Source organism: Gorilla gorilla, chromosome 16 (assembly GCF_029281585.2).
Source record: "Gorilla gorilla gorilla isolate KB3781 chromosome 16, NHGRI_mGorGor1-v2.1_pri, whole genome shotgun sequence".
NCBI classification, from domain to species: Eukaryota; Metazoa; Chordata; class Mammalia; order Primates; family Hominidae; genus Gorilla; species Gorilla gorilla.
Genome location: NC_073240.2, coordinates 16,611,152 through 16,631,439, shown reverse-complemented (window position 1 = coordinate 16,631,439; position 20,288 = coordinate 16,611,152). Strand labels below are relative to the sequence as shown.

The 20,288-nt window shown below is 40.0% G+C and overlaps 1 pseudogene; it reads left to right on the top strand.

Moving 5' to 3' along the window:
• The first annotated feature begins 397 nt into the window (after nucleotides 1-397).
• LOC134757363 (uncharacterized) lies at nucleotides 398-573 on the top strand (annotated as a pseudogene).
• Nucleotides 574-20,288: the final 19,715 nt, after the last annotated feature.

Here is a 20,288-nt window from a genome sequence, read left to right as displayed (position 1 = left end):
AGCTCCTTTTTTATCTCTTTACTTTTGTTAGAAGCTTTTAATTCCTGATTAATGAGTTCTGAATGTATGCAGAGGTCTCTACCTGGCAGTGACCTAAAGCCTTGTCTTCTGCCACCCCACTCAGCCTTCAGATTCACGTGTCTAGATTCTTGAGGTTGGGAAATATTTCCCTAGCAGCCATGGTTTTGCATTCATTGGCCATTCAGGTTTTCTGCTTTGCCATCTTCCCCCGGGGGTTTCCTTATCCTCCTGGAAGCACAACTAGGCATTTAAGTCCATGTTGACTGTATTTTACCTGCTATTTCTATGTGTTTTGCAATAAGGGCTTTTCAAGATACCCATAACTTGTGGCTAAAAATGACGTTTGTTCCAATGTGCCTTAGAAATATCCAGTTTCATACTTACCTGGCAGGGTAGATACCATGATCTTAAAGGCAGTTTTCCCAGGGCAAGGCTTATCCATTCCACTCTGGATCCATTATAGGGATATGTTGATCCCTGGAATTGCCCCAAATGTGGGAAGCTCTACTGCAAAATTTTTGGTAGTGAGCGATGGTATTATGCATTCATGTATGAATTCAACTGAGTATCCAGTTGCATACAAATAATAATAACATCTTCTATAAAATGTATTCTTGTGTATTAACACATGGGGCTCTCTAGTACTCCTGCTGAGATATATGGGAATCTACCCTAGTTTTGCCATTTTCTCCTAACATCAGTCTACTTCTTTTAATATTCATTGCTTCTCCCCATTTCTGTAGTTCAGTGCATGTTCCTTTCCTCTGCAGGAACTACTTCTCTTTCCGCACCCAACTCATAAATCCCTGCCTCCTACCCTAAGGGTAGGCACATGACCCAACCTGGGAGATCAGAATGTCACACCCCCAATACAGGATTGGTTTGTGAGTAGGCAGATGATTCTGTCCATGCACAGAACTAAGTAGAAGAGAGTTTTTATACCTCAGCTTAGCTTGATGCTAGCAGAGAGCTACTGGAGTTCTATTTCCTCCTCTAGGGAAGAAAAGGATTTTGGTTTGGAGATAAAGCCAAGATACCAAGAAAGCGGGAATGAAAGACTTAGAGACAGGGAGTCCTAGCCCCTTTTCAGATGCTCAGATGCTGGCACTAGCTTGAGGCCCAGTTCTGCTTCTGCTCTTCCCAACAGCCCCTTTTCAGATGTTGGCACTAGCTTGAGGCCCAGCTCTGCTTCTGCTCTTCTCAACATTTGGTAAGGGGAGCTCCCAAGTTCTTTTCTAAGATAGCTGGTTTGACTTGGATATCCATCTCTTCTAATCAAGGGTCCTGATTCCTTGTCATTGTCATCAAAAAAAGTTTGTAAATATTTCACTTCTTGCTGACATGCTTTTGGTGTTGAACAAAGTGATTTGCACAGATACAATCTCTGCATTTTAATAGCTTACATTCTAAGAGCTGTACACCTGGCACTCTTTCTCTGGAACTATAACTGCTACATTCAAGAATCTTTATTAATAATACTTTTCAGATATATAGTTAAAAAATAATTTTAATAGTTGAAAGGCATCCATCTTTCCAAGAGGTTTAGACATAGTGCAATTGAGTGCTAAGTGACTTTTATTTTGTATTTTTGTATTTTTTAATATTTGTATTTCCATAGGTTATTGGGGAACAAGTGGTACTCAAGATGGATGAAGGACTTAAATCCAAGACAAGAAACTATAAAAATTCTAAAAGACAACATTGGGAAAACTCTTCTAGACATTGGCTTAGGCAAGGATTTCATGAACAAGAACCCATAAGCAAACGCAATAAGAACAAAAATAAATAGCTGGGACCTAATCAAACTAAAGAGCTTTTGCACAGCAAAAGGAACAGTCAGCAGAGTAAACAGACAACACACAGAGTGGGAGAAAATCTTCACAATCTATACATCTGACACAGGACTGATATCCAGAATCTACAATGGACTCAAACAAATTAGCAAGAAACAAACAAATAATCCCATCCAAAAGTGGGCTAAGAACATGGATAGACTTTTAGGTTACTTTTAGGTATTTGTGTGTGCAGACCTCTTGGTGTCAAGGCTAAACTGTTCCTTTCTCTGACACATAGGAAATTGATGCACAATACCTTGCAGTGTATAATTCCAGGCCCCTAGGCATTGGAGACTGGGTTATCTTTTCACTCAACTGACAGTTGATACATTGTTTGCACTGAAAAATCTGGCTTTGTTGAACCACACCAGTTTATGTTTTTAATTCCAAATGTTACCTTGTTATGAACTATTTTTTTGTCCTTTCCTCTAGAGAAATGCTAATGCTGCTTGCTTACATGGAAAGTAAAGTTAAGGAGCTGGTGTTGACATTTTGGCTTGCTGTCACGGGCAAAAAAGAGTAGTGCTGTTTTTGTGTGTTTAATTTTCCTTCACTTTCCCCACTCTGTGTATTGGAGGATGCCTTTAGCAATAAGTAGTCCTTATCCAGGTCACTCACTCATTAACCACAAACCACTGACAGTAATGTCTTTACTAGATATTTTGCTTCTTTTGATTAATTTGTCTCTATTTCCTTTGTTCTAAAGCCTATAGTGAGTAATCATATTTGGAATAATAGTAGAGCTCCCTGCTGTGTTTTCATTTGCTTAAATCAAGACTTAGCTGATGTATTGAGGAACCAAGACTGAGATGTGGGGCTAGGAGGGCCTAGGGTCTGTCAGGCACTCTTCAGTGACTTGAGGTGCTGAATGACTCACACTGTACTGGGAGATGACCACCTGTGTGCATCCAACACTGTCACAGATAGTGCCATTGAGCCACCAGGAGCAGCCACAGACCATCAGTGGTTGTGCTTTGGAATACGCAATTTTGTATTTCTGGTGAGCTGTAATCTTTTCTTTTCCCGTAGAATTATTTTTCATTGAATTATGCTATTAAAACTCATCTTTGGGTTTCTTGTAACGTCATTGCCGAGAACGTTATTTTTGCATTTCACAGTGATTTCTTGAGGAGGAAGTAAGAAGTAATTGTTTTCTGGACTCACTGTCTGAAAAACTTGCACTTTACTGAAGCGATTGTTTTATTTACACTAAGTAACAATATGAGTTTTGTTAGCTTTTTGGATGGACTACAAAGCATAAAACCAACTTTGTTCCTCATCTCTGGCAAAGATGGAGGGTTGTTGGCTTGCGTTGTGTGATGAGTCTTATACCTGGCTCTGTCTGCTCTTGCCTTTTGCCTTACATTTCAAAGACCTCACTTTTTTCTTTTCTTTTTTTAAAAAATATTTTATCACGTGATTTTATATACATTTTAATAAAATTTCTTTTTTGTAAAAAAAGCAAAGCATAAATAAAATAGGGTAGCCATTTCTTCTAAGGTTATGTTGAATCTAACCCAAACTCTTATCAGAGAAAACTCTTCTTTAGATGTAGCCTAAAGCAGGAAGCAACAAACCTGTATACAGCCAAAGTATCATCTCAAGGGCCTGCATTCAAATCTCACACATGTGGCTTGGAAGTGATCTCTTTCGCCCTTATTTCAAGGCCTAATCTTAGGTTACATACTGCTTAAAGAAGCTTCAGTATGCAATTTCAAAGCCTGTAGTAGATGTAAAATGAGAAAATTAGAAATAAGGAGAAAAGCTGCTACATGAGGACACTGACAGCAAGGAAAGGGAGAGAAAAACTCACAAAGTAAGTGGAAAAATAGACCAATGCAAATAACCCCACATAGTTTAACAGACCTCGTCATATCTATTGTGTACAGGTTTGTATGACATAGATTATATCTATTATATGTAACCCAGTGTTCATAGTGTTGACTTAGAAATTATCAACCAAATTCAAAGCTTTTAGGCTTTGAAAATTGTTTGAAAAGATTTTCACCCAAAATATTTAAATTATTAAAAAAATTATTGTTGATTAAAGTTGTAATCCTCAATTAGAAGTTTTGGCTATCCAGAGACCTTATATTCTAAAGACTTTAGAGAGTTGTTTGTTAGATGACATAAATTATTACCATTATCCTACATTTAAACTTCTAATTTATGTAAATTGTGAGCAAAATTGAGAGCCACACAAATATTCAATCTCTGAAGCTCTTATGGCAGCATTGATCAAATAGGTTAGAGAACACATGGATACAGCTTTATTGCCTTCTAGTTTTACTGCAAACGTGTTATTTAATAGCATGCAAATGATTGGCTAGGTGTACAGACTGCCACGGCCTTCATAGCAAACACGTTTTGTGTTTACCCTAGCATACAAAAATGCTTCATCTACGATGTATGCTGTAACTGTGTGTATTGTCTACCCTAGCATGCAAAAATGCTTCATCTAAACTGTATGCTATAACTATGTGTATTATATTATCTATAATTATATTTCTCCTTGGTTTAATATTAGATATTTTCAGGTACAAGAAATGTATGCACATTATAGATTCAATGCATGCAAGTTCTATGTGTAAATATTTATTGATAAGAGGCATTAAACCCCTGCCTTCTGTGCTGGATAAACTCCTGAACTTAGCCTCCGAAACACCACAGTAGCCTCCCTGGTAAGCACAGGGCTCTTTCTCTACCCTTTTGTGTCTCCCACGCTCCCACTTGTCTACAAGAGCTGAGTGTAGATCAAGAGCAATAAAGTTCATTTCCCCAAAATAAGGCGTAGCGTTCAGGTTTTGTGATACCTGATTGGCTTACATTGTTTACAGGTGGGGCCTGGAAGGGGTAAAAATCAGAAGCTTCTTATTCTGAGCGCAAGGGCAAGATCATTGAGCAGACATTGACCTCCCTTCAGACATTTCTTGGGAGAAACAGAATGAGAATTTCAGGGGCCAGTGCCTGCACCCTACTAGCTGTGGCAGCCTGGTGCTCATCTACTTCTCCAGCTTGGGAAGGCCTAGGTTAACCCCAGTCTTTGGAGGCATTGTTATTCCTCTTCTCTCGCTGCTTCCCCGTGTTTGTGTTCTGGGCCCGGTGTAACACTGAGGTTCAGAATTGCTTTCAAGAGAGGAGCCCATTTCTGTGTCTATGCAAGGCTGGACAATTTCTCCAAGTTGTTCAGTCTGTGGGGGTTAGGGGGGCAAAAGCATCTCAGCTAGTAATAAACACTGCTTTGCCTCTTGCTTTTTTATTTTTATTTTTGCAAAACTTCTCTGTAGGTGTGTATTTCTCTAGAGGATTTCAAAAATTCTCTGTAGGTGCGTATTTGTGTAGAGGAAGGAGTGGTGACTGGGCCAGGGTGAATGGATTATTTGATCTATATTATCTTGAATTTTATATCTTTTATTTTAAAATTTGGGTACTTTTTGAAGTAGGAAATCAATGCACATGGCTAAATATCTAAAAAATGTAAAAGTATACATTGAAAAGTCTTCCTCCTAATCTCGTAATTATCTCCATTTCAGTCCCCATGGCCACATCATGAGGCTACTGATGTCATTAGTTTCTTTTGCGTTCTTCTAGGGTTTCTGTTGACATATGCAAGCAAAAATAAATGTATACCTTTATGTTTTCTCTTTTTACAGCAAGGACAGTTTATTAAACACACTGTTTTAAACCTTATTTTTTCTCTAAATAATATTTCATATAAGACAATATGTAGACTTTATGTATTTTTAAAATGAAGACATAGCATTCCATTGAACTTAGACAATAATTTACTTAACTAGTCCAAGATTGAAGAATAAAATTATTTTGAATCTTTTGTTAATAGTTAATAGCTTTGATGAGTACACTTATGCATACATTATTTTACACATGTTCAAGTATGTTGTATAAACCCCAAAGTGGGAATGCTCTGTCAAATATTACAGGTATTTGCAACTTTGATAGATACTAATTGCCCTCAATAGAGGTAGTAAAAGCTTACACTCCACAGCCTTACTGATGATATATATTATAAAAATTTTAGTTCTTGCCAATCTAAAGGTGAAAAATGTTATTTCATGGTAATTTAAATGATTTTCTCATTTTATAACTGAGGTTGACATCTATCAAAAAATTATTTGAATTTTTCTGAGAACCATTTATCTTTGAATCCTTTTCTGTTGTTTATCTTTTCCTTCTTCATTTCTAAAACTTCCTGTACAGAGAGATTCACTCGTTATCTGTGATATGATTACAAATGTCTGCCCTCCAATTTGTTATATGTCTCTAGATCCAAATACCTTATTTTTTGCCATGTAGAAATTTTTAATTTGTATGATAAAATGTTAATACTTTATGGATTCTGGATTTTCAGAAATAAAAAGGTCATCCTCACTTCCAGGTTTTAAAGAAATTCTTTAATGTTATTTTATGTTTTTGTATAGTTTTATTTTTATTCACATTAAAGTTTTTGTCGTACTTGGAATTTATTTTGGTATGTGATGTGGGAAATGAATCTAACTTTATTTTTTCATATATCTTCCTAGTTGTCCAAACATCAACATTGTTGAAACATCTCATCTGTCCCCTTGATGTGAGATGGCATCCTAATTTCCTTTACTTAGAGGGGTGGTGTCTGGGGATGAGATCACCTGGGGTGTAATCATACGTCTTTGACTGGGAGTGGGGCTGAAAAGGAGTTCCCATGTTCCTGGTCATGTGACGTGTGGTCATGTGATGTGGAGAAGATCTCCTGTGACATGGAGCTGGAGGAGGGAATAGGAACTAGCTCTGGCTCAGAGGACACAGACTTCCACTGTTTTATCAACATTTAGGAGATTTTCTTGAATAAATGCTTATTAATTTGCATCTGCCCTTAGGTCAATTTCCAGAGACTTTAAATGTGTTTTATAATTTTTACCAGTTAAACGGTTGTTTCACTGTGGGGAAAAGAGTATCCCAAGCTCCTCTTCTCTGGAAATCTGATCAAATTCTTTTTTAAGTCCTTCAGTAATGGTTAATTATATATGTGTATATCATATTTACATTTATATTTATTGATATAACAGTTATGCTTGGTGTTTCATGCATATATGATAGCATCTTATGTGTTCATAAATTTTAAAAGTTGTTTTCTATGTGATCTGATTTATTTGCTTGAGAAAAACTTTTTTCTTGTAGCTTCGTTTGGGACTTGCTCAGTGGTAATTTTTTAAATGACAGCTTTATGCAGTATTTTTATGATCTCTTCTTTTACCCAGGAGTGATTACTTCTCTATTTTCTGCTGTGTTAAGACTAGGTGGTTTCTCTTTCTACTCCCTTCCAGGCCTCTCACTACTAGAATTAGGTCAATGAGAGTATCCGTGGCATGTTATTTAGTATTTGTTATTTTGCTATTACATACACTTCTAACATTTTATTTACTGCTTTGAATGATCCACTTTGAGTCCTGGCTGTTATAGCTGAGTTGACCAAGTCCTCCTCCTCAGACCCCCACCTGTGTGTGTGCACATCATGTCTCTCAGCTCTGGAGCTGCAGATGATGTCAGGGTCTCAGCAAACGAGACCCCTCAAAGTTGAAAACTGTACAAACATCGTATGCAGCAGCCTTGATCTACCCTATGTCTTCCATTCTTTCCTCCTTCTTCTTCTACTTTTTGTTAGTTTCAATATTGGTTTATTTCCAGGGCATATGGCATTTATATTCATTTTATTACCCTGGTTCTCATGTTTATTTTAGTTTTAGTCAATGCAATTCACAATTATAATATTTCACCATAGTTTTTCCTTGGTTATCTCTTTGTTGGCTAAAGTTTGTTCTCTGGGACTTTTCCCAAGTAGGAAAATATTCCCTGAGTTTGTGTGTATTTAAAACTGCCTGAAGTATACTTTGAAATGTAGCCTGACTAGGTATAAAACCTTTGGTTTTCATTCCACTTTTTGAATATCTTGTAGGTAATGGGCCACTGTATCTTGGCATTAAATTTTGCTAGGAAAAAATATGAGACTAGCCTGTTACATTCTCTTTTTTAAGAGTGGCTTGATTAAAGGATCTTTTCCTTAATGTTTCTTTAAAATTTTCTAGGGTGTTCTTAGTGTTTCCTTTTCTGTGGAACCTAATTTTATTCTGGAAAAGTTTTGTTGAATCAGTTCTTAAAGGGATTCATGCTGTTTCAATGCTGTCTTTTTTTTTCTTTCCATACCTCCCTTTTTTGATATATTTTAGATTGTCTCTGCTTATCTTCTGTAGCCACTGTTTTCCTTCTAATAATTTTTAGATTTTCCCTTTAATTTTACTGTATTTACTTTTACATTTTTATTTATATTTTCTATGTTCCTTACTGAGTTTTCTAAAGTCTGTTTTAATTTCTCTACTTCTTCTAGGTTCACCTTCATTTCTATGAAGATTTTGCTTTTTCTTCATGTTTGCTGGTTTTTGTCAGCACATTTTTTTATTCTAACGTTTCACCACTTCTTTCTCTGAGTTCTTATATTTCTGCTTCATGGTCTTCCATTTTTGATCTGACAGCTCCATTAAGTTTTCATTTCATGGCAAAATATTTGGGTAACATTTTCATCTTGCTTTTGGCATTGATTTTTGTTGTGTGATCTTTCTCCATTGATAAGTTTGCATTTTTCCCCATAGTTTTTTCTTATAGTGTCTTTACATAAATCAATAATTATTAATTACTGAATTAATTGAAATGTTTTGAACCAATAATTTGTGAAAAGTTTCTATGAAGATGAAAGGAGGAGGCAAAGTTGTCTTGCAAACTTAGCAACCCAACAATCTTCTCCTTCACCACCATAGAATTAGATGGCTTCTGCAGATACAGCTAAGTCTTCTCCTTCACTACTGCAGAATTAGGAGGCTTCTGCAGATACGGCTAAGTCTTCTCCTTCACCACCGTAGAATTGGATGGATTCTGCAAATACGGCTAAATCTTCTCCTTCACCACCATAGAATTAGATGGCTTCTGCAGATACGGCTAAGTCTTCTCTTTCACCACCATAGAATTAGGTGGCTTCTGCAGATACGGCTAAGTCTTCTCCTTCACCACCATAGAATTAGATGGATTCTGCAAATATGGCTAAGTCTTCTCCTTCACCACCATAGAATTAGGTGGCTTCTGCAGATACGGCTAAGTCTTCTCCTTCACCACCATAGAATTAGATGGATTCTGCAAATATGGCTAAGTCTTCTCCTTCACCACCATAGAATTAGGTGGCTTCTGCAGATACGGCTAAGTCTTCTCCTTCACCACCATAGAATTAGATGGATTCTGCAAATATGGCTAAGTCTTCTCCTTCACCACCATAGAATTAGGTGGCTTCTGCAGATACGGCTAAGTCTTCTCCTTCACCCCCATAGGATTAGATGGATTCTGCAGATACGGCTAAGTCTTCTCCTTCACCACCATAGAATTAGGTGGCTTCTGCAGATATGGCTAAGAGCTTAACAACCCAACAGTCTTCTCCTTCACCACCATAGGATTAAATGGCTTCTGCAGATATGGCTAAATCTTCTCCTTCACCACCATAGAATTAGGTGGCTTCTGCAGATATGGCTAAGTCTTCTCCTTCACCATCATAGGATTCAGTGGCTTCTGCAGATACGGCTAAGAGCTTAACAACCCAACAGTCTTCTCCTTCACTGCCATAGAATTCAGTGGCTTCTGCAGATACACCTAAGTCATTGGCTCTTTGTAGAGCATCACCTTCTCTGAGTGAAACTGAGTCCAGAAAGGCTTCGATGACCTCGGTCCATAGAGGTTCTGAATCCATTATTACAAACAAAGAATACAACTTTTATATTTCAGAGTCCCTGGCCTTCAGCCCTTTCTGAAATCAGCCACCACTGTGCCTTTAAGCCATCACTGTGCTTTTCTTCCTTTGGTCTTCCATGGCTTGCTTGATTTCAGCTGTTTAGAGTCTCTATATGTACTTTTGAGTCTATGATCCATTTCTATTTACTCCTAGTTCGACTTAAAATGAAATTGTATTTTAAAATATATTCTTGCTGTTTTTAGTATTATTTTCAGGAAGAGTAGTGAGCAATGCTGTTTATTCAACTCTGGTCATACCAGGTCCCCTGACTGTATTCTCTTCATGCATCTCTAATAGAGCTCCTAGACTTTTCCAAGGCTTATATTGAAGTGACTTAATACATGTTTGTCAATGTTTCCTACATTTTCTACTCTTCATATGTCTCATATATGATGCTTCAGTAGGAGTTCCCAGTGTTTGGGGGACTCCTACTCTTTTCGAGTAGCCAAACTCTGAATGTATAATATTTCTTTTCCCCTGCTTCCATCAGTGGTAGTAGACACCCTGGAGGGTCTAATTGCAAGCATAACCACTCAACAGTTCTCTCCTTTAGTTTAGAGCCCTGTAGTCAGTGTTGGCCAGTAAATTGTCGTGGAGCACCCAGAGTGGACACTTCAACAGGGTGTGGTAGTCAGTGCTGGCCAGTAGGTTGTCATGGGGTACCCAGAGTGGACACTTTGACGTGGTCTGGGAGCAGAGCATTATGTCCACTCTTGAATGATAGCTGGGACACGTTGGACGGTGGAACCAACAAAATCACAGGCTTCATGGATGACCTGGGATTTTCCTGCATTCAGTCGGTAAAAAGTGTGAAGAGTATTAAGTCCCTCTGAGATTGAGAGGGAACGTAATTTTAAGAACAACTGGCATCAGATCGTTTATTCATTTTACTTGACAAGAATTTACAAACATCTTTAATATGTGCCACAACCATGGACTAATATAAAATAGAATACAAATGCACAAAAGAGAACAGAAAAGTGGAAAATGTCAAGTAACACACAGAGAAAAAATATTACTGGCTGGGCGCAGTGGCTCATGCCTGTAATCGCAGCCCTTTGGGAGGCCGAGGCAGGTGGATCATCAGGTCAGGAGTTCGAGACCAGTCTGACCAACATGGTGAAACCCTGTCTCTACTAAAAATACAAAAAAATTAGCCGAGCATGGTGGCGGGCACCTATAATCCCAGCTACTCAGGAGGCTGAGGCAGGAGAATCACTTGAACCTGGGAGGCAGAGGTTGCAGTGAGCCGACATTGCACCACTGTACTCCAGCCTGGGCAACAGAGAGAGACTCCATCTCAAAAAAAAAAAAAAAAGTACTTGAGAGGATATGAAAAACTGTTCCCCAGAGGTGGCATAATTTGGAAGTCATAGTGTATGTTGGTGTCAAGGAAATAAGTGAGTTCTTTTTTTTAAAGAAAGGTGTTTTGTTTTGTTTTAAAGAGAACAAGGTTCATTAACAATATGCAAAACAGATGAATGCAGTCAATAACGCTATGAAAAATCACTTTCTATACAGAATGAGAAAGCATCAATAACATTTTAGCCTTTATTTTACCGTTTAGTAGAGAATTATCAGTATAGTGTTTTCACTAGTTATCAGCATCTTAAGGGAAGTACTTATGTGTGTTGTACCTTTTGAAAACTGGAATCATAGATTGCTCTAAATTATTGTATTAAAAATTGAAGTAATGATAACTATTCAGCTGGAATGTCAGGAAAATGTTGAAAATGACCAAGAGTTTACCAGGAAAAGGCTGCAAGGTAGCACCCGGTCATACCTTTAAATGACAGACAAACACAGACACATACACAAAAGCAACATTTAAGTAGAGGAAACTTGTTAGCGCTTCTGTGTTTAGAGGAAGTAAAATGAGTCGGATTAGTGCTTTCCATCATGATTGCCTCATCTGTGCTTGGAGCCACTTGGGAGGATTCTGTTGGCTTTATCCTGGCACTGACTAGCACTGCACAGCGTAGAAGGCACAAGGACTGAAAAGGTCATGTCTTTCTGCTCGGAAAATTTGAAAGGTTATAGAGTGCAGTGGGCCCATGCAAAATGCTCATTATCTGCTGTGTCTCTTGTTTTCAAAATTCTTTATCAGGTTACTGGCAACAAAATGCTGTTCCCTTTGGTTATCAGACAATGAGGCATTTATACCAGCAAGTCACCTGGGAACACAGCAGCCAACATTAACGAGTTGAAAGTACCACTGGGACAGTGAAGAATTGACAAGACTGCTGGCCTACTGAACTTGTTTATCTTGCCTTTTTTTTTCTTTTTCAAGGTTTATTTGTGGAAAGTCTGTTTTCGTTGCTTATGTGCTCATCTGTGCTGCTTTAAAATGCCTTCGTGGTGGCACAGAGTAATTAGCATATAGAGTCTGGAAACCAACTTTTAAATTTTATTAATGAGCTGAGTTTAGTTCCCCTTTATCTTTTAACTGACTCCAGGAGCATTAATGAAAAATATATAAATATGAATACAGGTGTAGTAATAAAAAAGAATTATCAGTCACCCTTAATTTAATTGGTGTCACCTTAGCCTTTAGAAGGGTAATAGGATAGTATTGCCACCTGCAATCATTCAAGACTATTTTACTCACTACAGTAATTAGCTCACTTTAAAAAATTAGGTGATCTTTCAAAAGTGAGTAAAATAGAATCTGGTGAGAACCGTTAAGACACGTTTGTGAATATAGCATTGGTAGAATATCATAGATATTTAGGGTTTCGAGCGACCTGTGGACATTTTGTGCAACTTCTGTTAATGAAAGAATCTCTTGAAACACTCTTTTCATGCATGGAGTTACTAGGCATCTAGCAACTGGAGGTTATATCAATGTGTCAGATACTCCACAATCTCTCTTCTAATATTACGTGCAAAATACCCTGTAGACTAGGAAGCATGTTTGATCTTCTTGGTTATAGGTGCAATTTATTCAACCAGCATTCGTCTATGTGCATTGAAGTCCATTATGACTACTTTTGGCGTGGAGACAAACACAAAACATGGCCTCTGAAGAGAGTGTATGCTGGGATTTGGGATAAGGCATATAAAGAATAACTTTACTAAAAACCTGAATATTACATCATATGAGTTAAATACTCTTGCCAAGAATTATCAGTAACCATAACAGCTGATGAAAGTGGATGTCACTGCAAATCAAACTAGTGGGCATCTCTTGTTTCTTAGCAAAATTTTCCACATTAAAGAAACCCTTAAAACGACATTTTTACTTGTAAGATACACAAGAGACATATTTGATTTAGGAGACATTCAGAGCAGTTTTCTGCCTTTGTTGCATACGTACATCAAAGTGCTTTAGTGATAGTTGCAATTTTGGTAGTTATCTGCCATGTTAGAAATGAATCCAAACTAGTATATTTTGACCTTTCAATTTAATTGCCAAAAAGCAAAATTCATTAGTATTCAGTGCGTCCCATCAAGTGGAAATCCAAAGCATGTTTTCCCATTAAGGAGACTCCTTCTCTTCTCACAGATAGCAAATTTCCAAATGAGGAGAGAGCTGGTTGAAGGACCATGATGTTGAGCCAATGATAGGTGTTATTGACCTTTCCTGAAACAGCTTGACTTCTGAACATTTTTTGAACTTATACTTATACTTGAGATACAGTAGATTTGATATCACACATTATAATGGATGGTTTTCTGATAGGACCTGACCATTTACTAGCCTACTTCCTTCTAGTTTTCTACATAAACTCTCTACTGCAGCAACTAATGATAGTTATTATTATAGTTGCTAACATTTGCTGATCTTATTGTTTTCTAGGCACTGTGCGGAGAACTTCATATCCATTTATTTCATTTTATCTTGAGAGGTGACAGCGTGCTGGCAGCCCTTGCAGCCCTGGCTCGCTCTCTGTGCCTCCTCAGCCTTGGCGCCCACTCTGGCCACGCTTGAGGAGCCCTTCTGCCCGCCGCTGCACTGTGGGAGCCTCTTTCTGGGCTGGCCAAGGCCAGAGCCGGCTCCCTCAGCTTGCAGGGAGGTGTGGAGGGAGAGGCACAGGCGGGAACCGGGGCTGTTCACGGTGCTTGAGGGCCAGCGCGAGTTCCAGGTGGGCGTGGGCTCCACGGGCCCCGCACTCAGAGCCGCCAGCCTGCCCACAAGCCCCGGGCAGTGAGGGGCTTAGCACCTGGGCCACCAGCTGCTGTGCTCGACTTCTTGCTGGGCCTTAGCTGCCTCCGGCAGGGCAGGGCTTGGGACCTGCAGCCCACCATGCCTGAGCCTGCCTCCCCCCCCGCCCCCCCATGGGCTCCTGTGCCACCCGAGCCTCCCCGACAAGGGGCGCTCCCTGCTCCAGGGCTGTGCCTAGTCCCATCCACCGCCCAAGGGCTGAGGAGTGCGGTCGTATAGTGCGGAACTGGCAGGCAGCTCCACCTGCGGCCCTGGTGCAGGATCCACTGGGTGAAGCCAGCTGTGCTCCTGAGTCTGGTGGGAACTTGGATAATCTTTATGTCCAGCTAAGTGATTGTAAATACACCAATCAGCACTCTGTATCTAGCTCAAGGTTTGTAAACACACCAATCAGCACCCTGCATCTAGCTCAGGGTTTGTGAATGCACCCATCAGCACTCTGTATCTAGTTAATCTGGTGAGGACTTGGAGAACCTTTATGTCTAGCTAAGGGATTGTGAATGCAACAATTGGCACTCTGTATATAGCTCAAGGTTTGTAAATGCACCAATCAGCACTCTGTGTCTAGCTCAGGGTTTGTAAATACACCAATCGACACTGTATCTAGCTAATCTAGTGGGGATGTGGAGAACTTTTGTGTCTAGCTCAGGGATTGTAAATGAACCAATCAGCACCCTGTCAAAACTGACCAATCAGCTCTTTGTGAAACAGACCAAACGGCTCTCTGTAAAATGGACCAATCAGCAGGATGTGGGTGGGGCCAGATAAGAGAATAAAAGCAGGCTACCCGAGCCAGCAGCTTCAATCCGCTGGGGTCCCCTTCCACACTGTGGAAGCTTTGTTCTTTTGCTCTTTGCAATAAAGCTTGCTACTGCTCACTCTTTGGGTCCACACTACCTTTATGAGCTGTAACACTCACCGTGAAGGTCTGCAGCTTCACTCCTGAAGCCAGCGATACCAGGAGCCCACCGGGAGGAACGAACAACTCTAGACACACTGCCCCAAGAGCTGTAACACTCACCGCGAAGGTCTGCAGCTTCACTCCTGAGCCAGCGAGACCGCAAACCCACCAGAAGGAAGAAACTCTGAACACATCCGAACATCAGAAGGAACAAACTCCAGACATGCCACCTTTAAGAACTGTAACACTCACCTTGAGGGTCTGTAGCTTCTTTCTTGAAGTCAGTGAGACCAAGAACCTACCAATTCTGGACACAATCTTATACCATAGAACTGTAAGTTCTATTCTTCCAATTTTACAAAACAGAAGCAGACAAACAGAGGTCATTCTCTGAAAGATGTCTCTCTCAGTCCATTTCTGCTGCAATGTACCTTAGACTAGGTAATTTACAAAACAACAGAAATGTATTGCTAGTAGTTTTGGAGGCCAGAGGTCCAAGCTCAAGGCAGCAGTAGACTCGGTGGCTGCTGAGGGCCCATTCATCATAGATGGAGTCTTCTGTATGTCCTCATATGGCAGCAGTAAACTCGGTGCCTGCTGAGGGCCCATTCATCATAGATGGAGTTTTCTCTATGTCCTCATATGGCAGAAGAAAGAAGCAAGCTCTCTCAGACCTTTTTATAAGGGTACTAAACCCATTCATGAAGGGTCCACCCTTATGACCTAGTCACCTCCTAGAGACCCCACCTCTTAATGTTATTGCATTGGGAATTAGGTTTCAATGTACGAATTTTGGAGGAATGCAAACATTCAGATCAGATCTGTTTGACCTCACAGCCAAAACTGGCAGTGGAATTTGCATGTTGCTCCTGGAACATATCTAGTAATTTTCCATCTCTATACATTTGCTATGCTGTTTCCTCTATACTGGATGATCCATACTATCCATTTAACTTTGTATCTTTAAAGGCTTGTGTGTGTGCCCATCTATTTTGGTGAGGTTGTTACCAAAACACCATGGGTTTGGTCTAGGTCCTGCTTGCTGCTCACTGCACAGAAAGCCAATCACTGAGATGGTGAGTGTTTCCAGGGAAGAAGCTTTCATCCGGTGCTGCAGCTGAGGAGATGGGAGCTCAGCCTCAAATCCATTGCCCTGACTGACTAAAAATGGGGTTTTATACAACAGGCAAGAAATGTAACAATGTGTAGGAAACACAAATTAGGGAGGAACAAGGAGTCATCTGGTGGCCTCATCTGGTGAGTTTCAGTTCTTTAATGCTTTTTTTTTTTTTTTTTTTTTTTTTTTGGAGAGGCCTGAAGGTCCTTTCCTGAGGAAAGAACTCAGATGAAACAAATACAAGTTTCAAGCTTTAAGAGCGGAAGAGTCAATGTCTATGTTTATATGAAAGAACACGCTATGGGGGTATTGGGCTGGCTTCAAGGTCAGTAGGATCTATTCCAGAATTACAAACATCGTATATAAGCCCCTAAGTCTAACCAGTGTTTTGAGTTTTTCACTTATCTTATGTGTAGCCACCATGCATGTAACATTAAGACATCAATTACATGTGTATGCTTTTGCCTCTTGTTAATTTTTGTTGCTGTTGTTTTTTCAGTTTAATTCACAGGCTCCAGCACAAAATGTAAGATGGGATAGGAAAAGCTTTTTTCCTACCCAACAGAATGCTGAAAATGTAAATATTTTTTCTTTGGTTTACAGTAATAAGGAGTGTGATTCCTTTTTTTTTCTACCTCTTCTACTTCTGTGTTTTAAGAGCTCTGTAGCTTAGTGAGCTCCCAGGCTTATGAACACCCTGACACAGCTAGTCTTGAAATGTTGCCAGCATTGTAGGATTTGCATACTTAACATGCTACTTATACTGCCATAAAGTATGTAAGGTGGAAAGGATATTGTCTTTTAGTGTGGGTACATAGAGCATGGCACGAGTTGTTGCCAGCCTCACATCACATCTGTCTTCTGCTTTTATACTTTATATCCAGGGTCATACAGTCAAGTTTAGACATTTTAAAAAATCTTATTTCTGTATTACTAAATTATTCACGGAGCCAGACTCTTCTAAGTTACTCTGGGAAAATGCCTTAGGCCTTCCAAGGACACAAAATTTTCATTCTTATAAAAAGCATTTGGCTAGGAATCAGAAGACCTACATTTTCATTCAAGAACTGGTACTAGTTTGTGTTGTGATTTTAGGCAGATCCATTATTTTCTCTAAGCCACAATGTCCTGAACTCCAAAACCACAGCATTGGCCTAGATGGTTTCTTAGGCCTCTCTTTGTGTCAGGAATTGGTGAGTTCTTGGTCTCACTGACTTCAAGAATGAAGCCACGGACCCTCGCAGTGAGCGTTACAGTTCTTAAAGGCGGTGTGTCCAGAGTTTGCTCCTTCCTCTTGTCTGGAGTTGTTCATTCCTCCTGGTGGGTTCGTGGTCTGGCTGGCTCAGGAATGAAGCTGTAGACCTTCGCGGTGAGTGTTAGAGCTCATAAAGGCAGTGTGGACTCAAAGAGTGAGCAGAAACAAGATTTATTGCAAAGAGCAAAACAACAAAGCTTCCACAGTGCAGAAGGGGACCCTAGCAGGTTACCACTGCTTGCTCAGGCAGCCTGCTTTTATTCCCTTATCTGGCCCCACCTACACCTTGCTGATTGGTCCATTTTACAGAGAGCTGATTTGTCTGTTTTACAGAGAGCTGATTGGTCCATTTTGACAGGGTGCTGATTGGTGCATTTACAATCCCTGAGCTAGACACAAAAGTTCTCCAAGTCCCCACTAGGTTAGCTAGACACAAAGCACTGATTGGTGCATTTACAAACCTTGAGCTAGACACAGGTTGCTGATTGGTGCATCCACAATCCCTTAGGTAGACACAAAAATTCTCCAAGTCCCCACTAGACACAGGAGCCCAGCTGGCTTCACCTAGTGGATCCCGTACCTGGCCGCAGGTGGATCTGCCTGCCAGTCCCGCACCATGCGCCTGCACTCCTCAGCCCTTTGGTGGTTGATGGGACTGGGAGCTGTGGAGCAGGGTGCAGTGCTCCTCGGGGAGGCTCAGGCCTTGCAGGAGCCCATGGCAAGGGGGAAGCTCAGGCATGGCAGGCTGCAAGTGCCAAGCCCTGCCCCACAGGGAGGCAGCTGAGGCCTGGCAAGAATTTGAATGCAGCGCCAGTGGGCCAGCACTGCTGGAGGACTCGGTGCACCCCCTGCAGCTACTGGCCCAGGCGCCAAGCCCCTCACTCTCTGGGGCCAGCGGTGCTGGCCAGTAGCTCCAAGTGCGGGAGTGCGGGGGCCTGCCAAACCCACGCCCACAGCAGACCCGGTTCCCACCCGTGCACAGCAGCCCCTGTTCCCTCTGACGCCTCTCCCTCCACACCTGTCCACAGCAGAGGGAGCTGGCTGTGGCCTCAGCCAGCCCAGAGAGGGGCCCCCACAGTGCAGTGGTGGGCTGAAGGGCTCCTCAAATGCGGCCAGAGTGGGCGCCGAGGCCGAGGAGGCACCAAGAGCCAGCCAGGGCTGCTAGGGCTGCCAGCACATTGTCACCTCTCATCTTTTATACAAATTTTGCTATATGCTCTAAGGCTACAATTTTGTCTTGTTACTCTGGTAATAATACACTTTCAGGCAGTAACTTGAAATAAAATTCAATTTTCATAAAATCTCCGGAAAACTGGAGAAAGAGAGAATTTTATTTCAGTATTGTTGTCCTGTGGATTGGAATATGTTCTAACTCACATCATAATTCTTGAAACATTATAAAATATAAAAGCTTAAACTAATATGTTTAATTGACTCCAAGAGCATTAATGAAAAGTATATAAATAGGAATACAGATGTAGTAATAAAAGAGAATTATCAGTCACCCTTAATTTAATTGGTGTCACCTTAGCTTTTAGAAGGGTAATAGGTAAAGACTGTTGTGCTCAGAACACCAGAAATCTATTCGAACTAGGTGAAAATTTGCTAGTGAAGGTATTTGTGAAAATAGAAATGCAGCTTATGTAAAAACTATTCACTTACATATGCCCACAAATACAGAAACATCTGAATGCTCAGTTTTAACCTATTCCTCAGTAGGTTAAAGTGCTCTGGGCTTACTTGTCTCTTCCTCTTGACTTGGAGAGAAGAGAAGCCTTTGCTTTTACTCGGCATGAAGGAGCCTCAGAATAGTCACATCTCAACTCTTAGATGCCTGAGAGCTTTGTAATGCAAATCAGGCTGCTCCTTTTTTCTTACCAGCAACTTAATTTGGGACAGGATTGATTGACTAGAAAGTTTGCTAATCAGTTTGAAACAAAACTAGTCTGGGGGCCAATGGAAGTTTGCCAGAACCTCCCTTCCGAAGACAAGGTCGACAGCTGGTCTCACTTTGGAAATGCTTTTGCCTATTATCTTATCATTTGGTCCATTTTATATGGTCCACATCTCAAATTACAATGTTTTTTTGAAGGCACTCCAGAGAAAAGAAAGAGAAAAAAAGACACCACACATGACTTAGAGAACAGATTTTATAATACTTTGAAAATGAGGTACCTCGTTGTAAATTTAAAATCCACCTCCTGATTGTTTTAGAGTTGATAAGTATGTTGACGGTTGTGAATGACTGCTGAGCTGTGGCTTTTGGGTGTAGCGGATGTGACAACCTTTGCTGGTGAAGCAAAGAAAACAAGTTTGATTTGACCATGAGAACATATGAATTCCTGAACTGTTAAAAATAATAACTCTTGTTTGTGTCATTCTCCGAAGTTTTAAAATAAAATTAGATCATTGTGCCCAAACCAAAAAGTTCTGAAGTCATTGAAGTGACGGAATCATAGGATGCACTGCAGAGGCTGAAATTCCAAACCTTGTAGGGACAGGAAGGTAACGTGAATGTATGAATTGGACTAAATGTGGATAGCAGGGAAGAGTGGGTTCTATGGAAAACTAGAAAGAATATGCTTCTAAGGATGTTCAAATTTGGATTTAGAAAACAAATACCAAGCCTGCAAAACAAGCGACCTGGAATAAATTATCAGCTTTGAAAAAATCAAGAGTTTGAAAAAATATATTAATTCTTATTTCAGAGACATCCATGTAATTCAGTGTCTTTCACAAGGCAGACAAAAAGAGCTTAGGAGAGAGAGACAAAGGAAAATAGAAACAAACAAAAGGTGTTAAGTTTCTAAAAAACAGGCACTGTGTTGGGCTTTGAACATATAGAATAGCATGAATTCTCACCATGACTACCTGCAGTAGCCAGTATTATTCCCACTTCATGGATGAAAGATTCAATCTTAGAGAGTTTAGGTAACTTATAACAGTAGAAAAGCAAGAATTTAATTACAAATCCTGTGTTCTCTTCTCTATACTAAATGTATGAACTCAAGCAAGTTATTTCTCCTCTTTATTCTTCATGTTTTAATGGGCATAATAATGGTTTATTCACTAGAATATTTTAAGAATTAAAAAAGTTAATAATTGTAAAAATCCTCACAGAATTTTTTTTATGTTTGTTGAATATGAAAGTATGATCATTACTTTTGTTGAG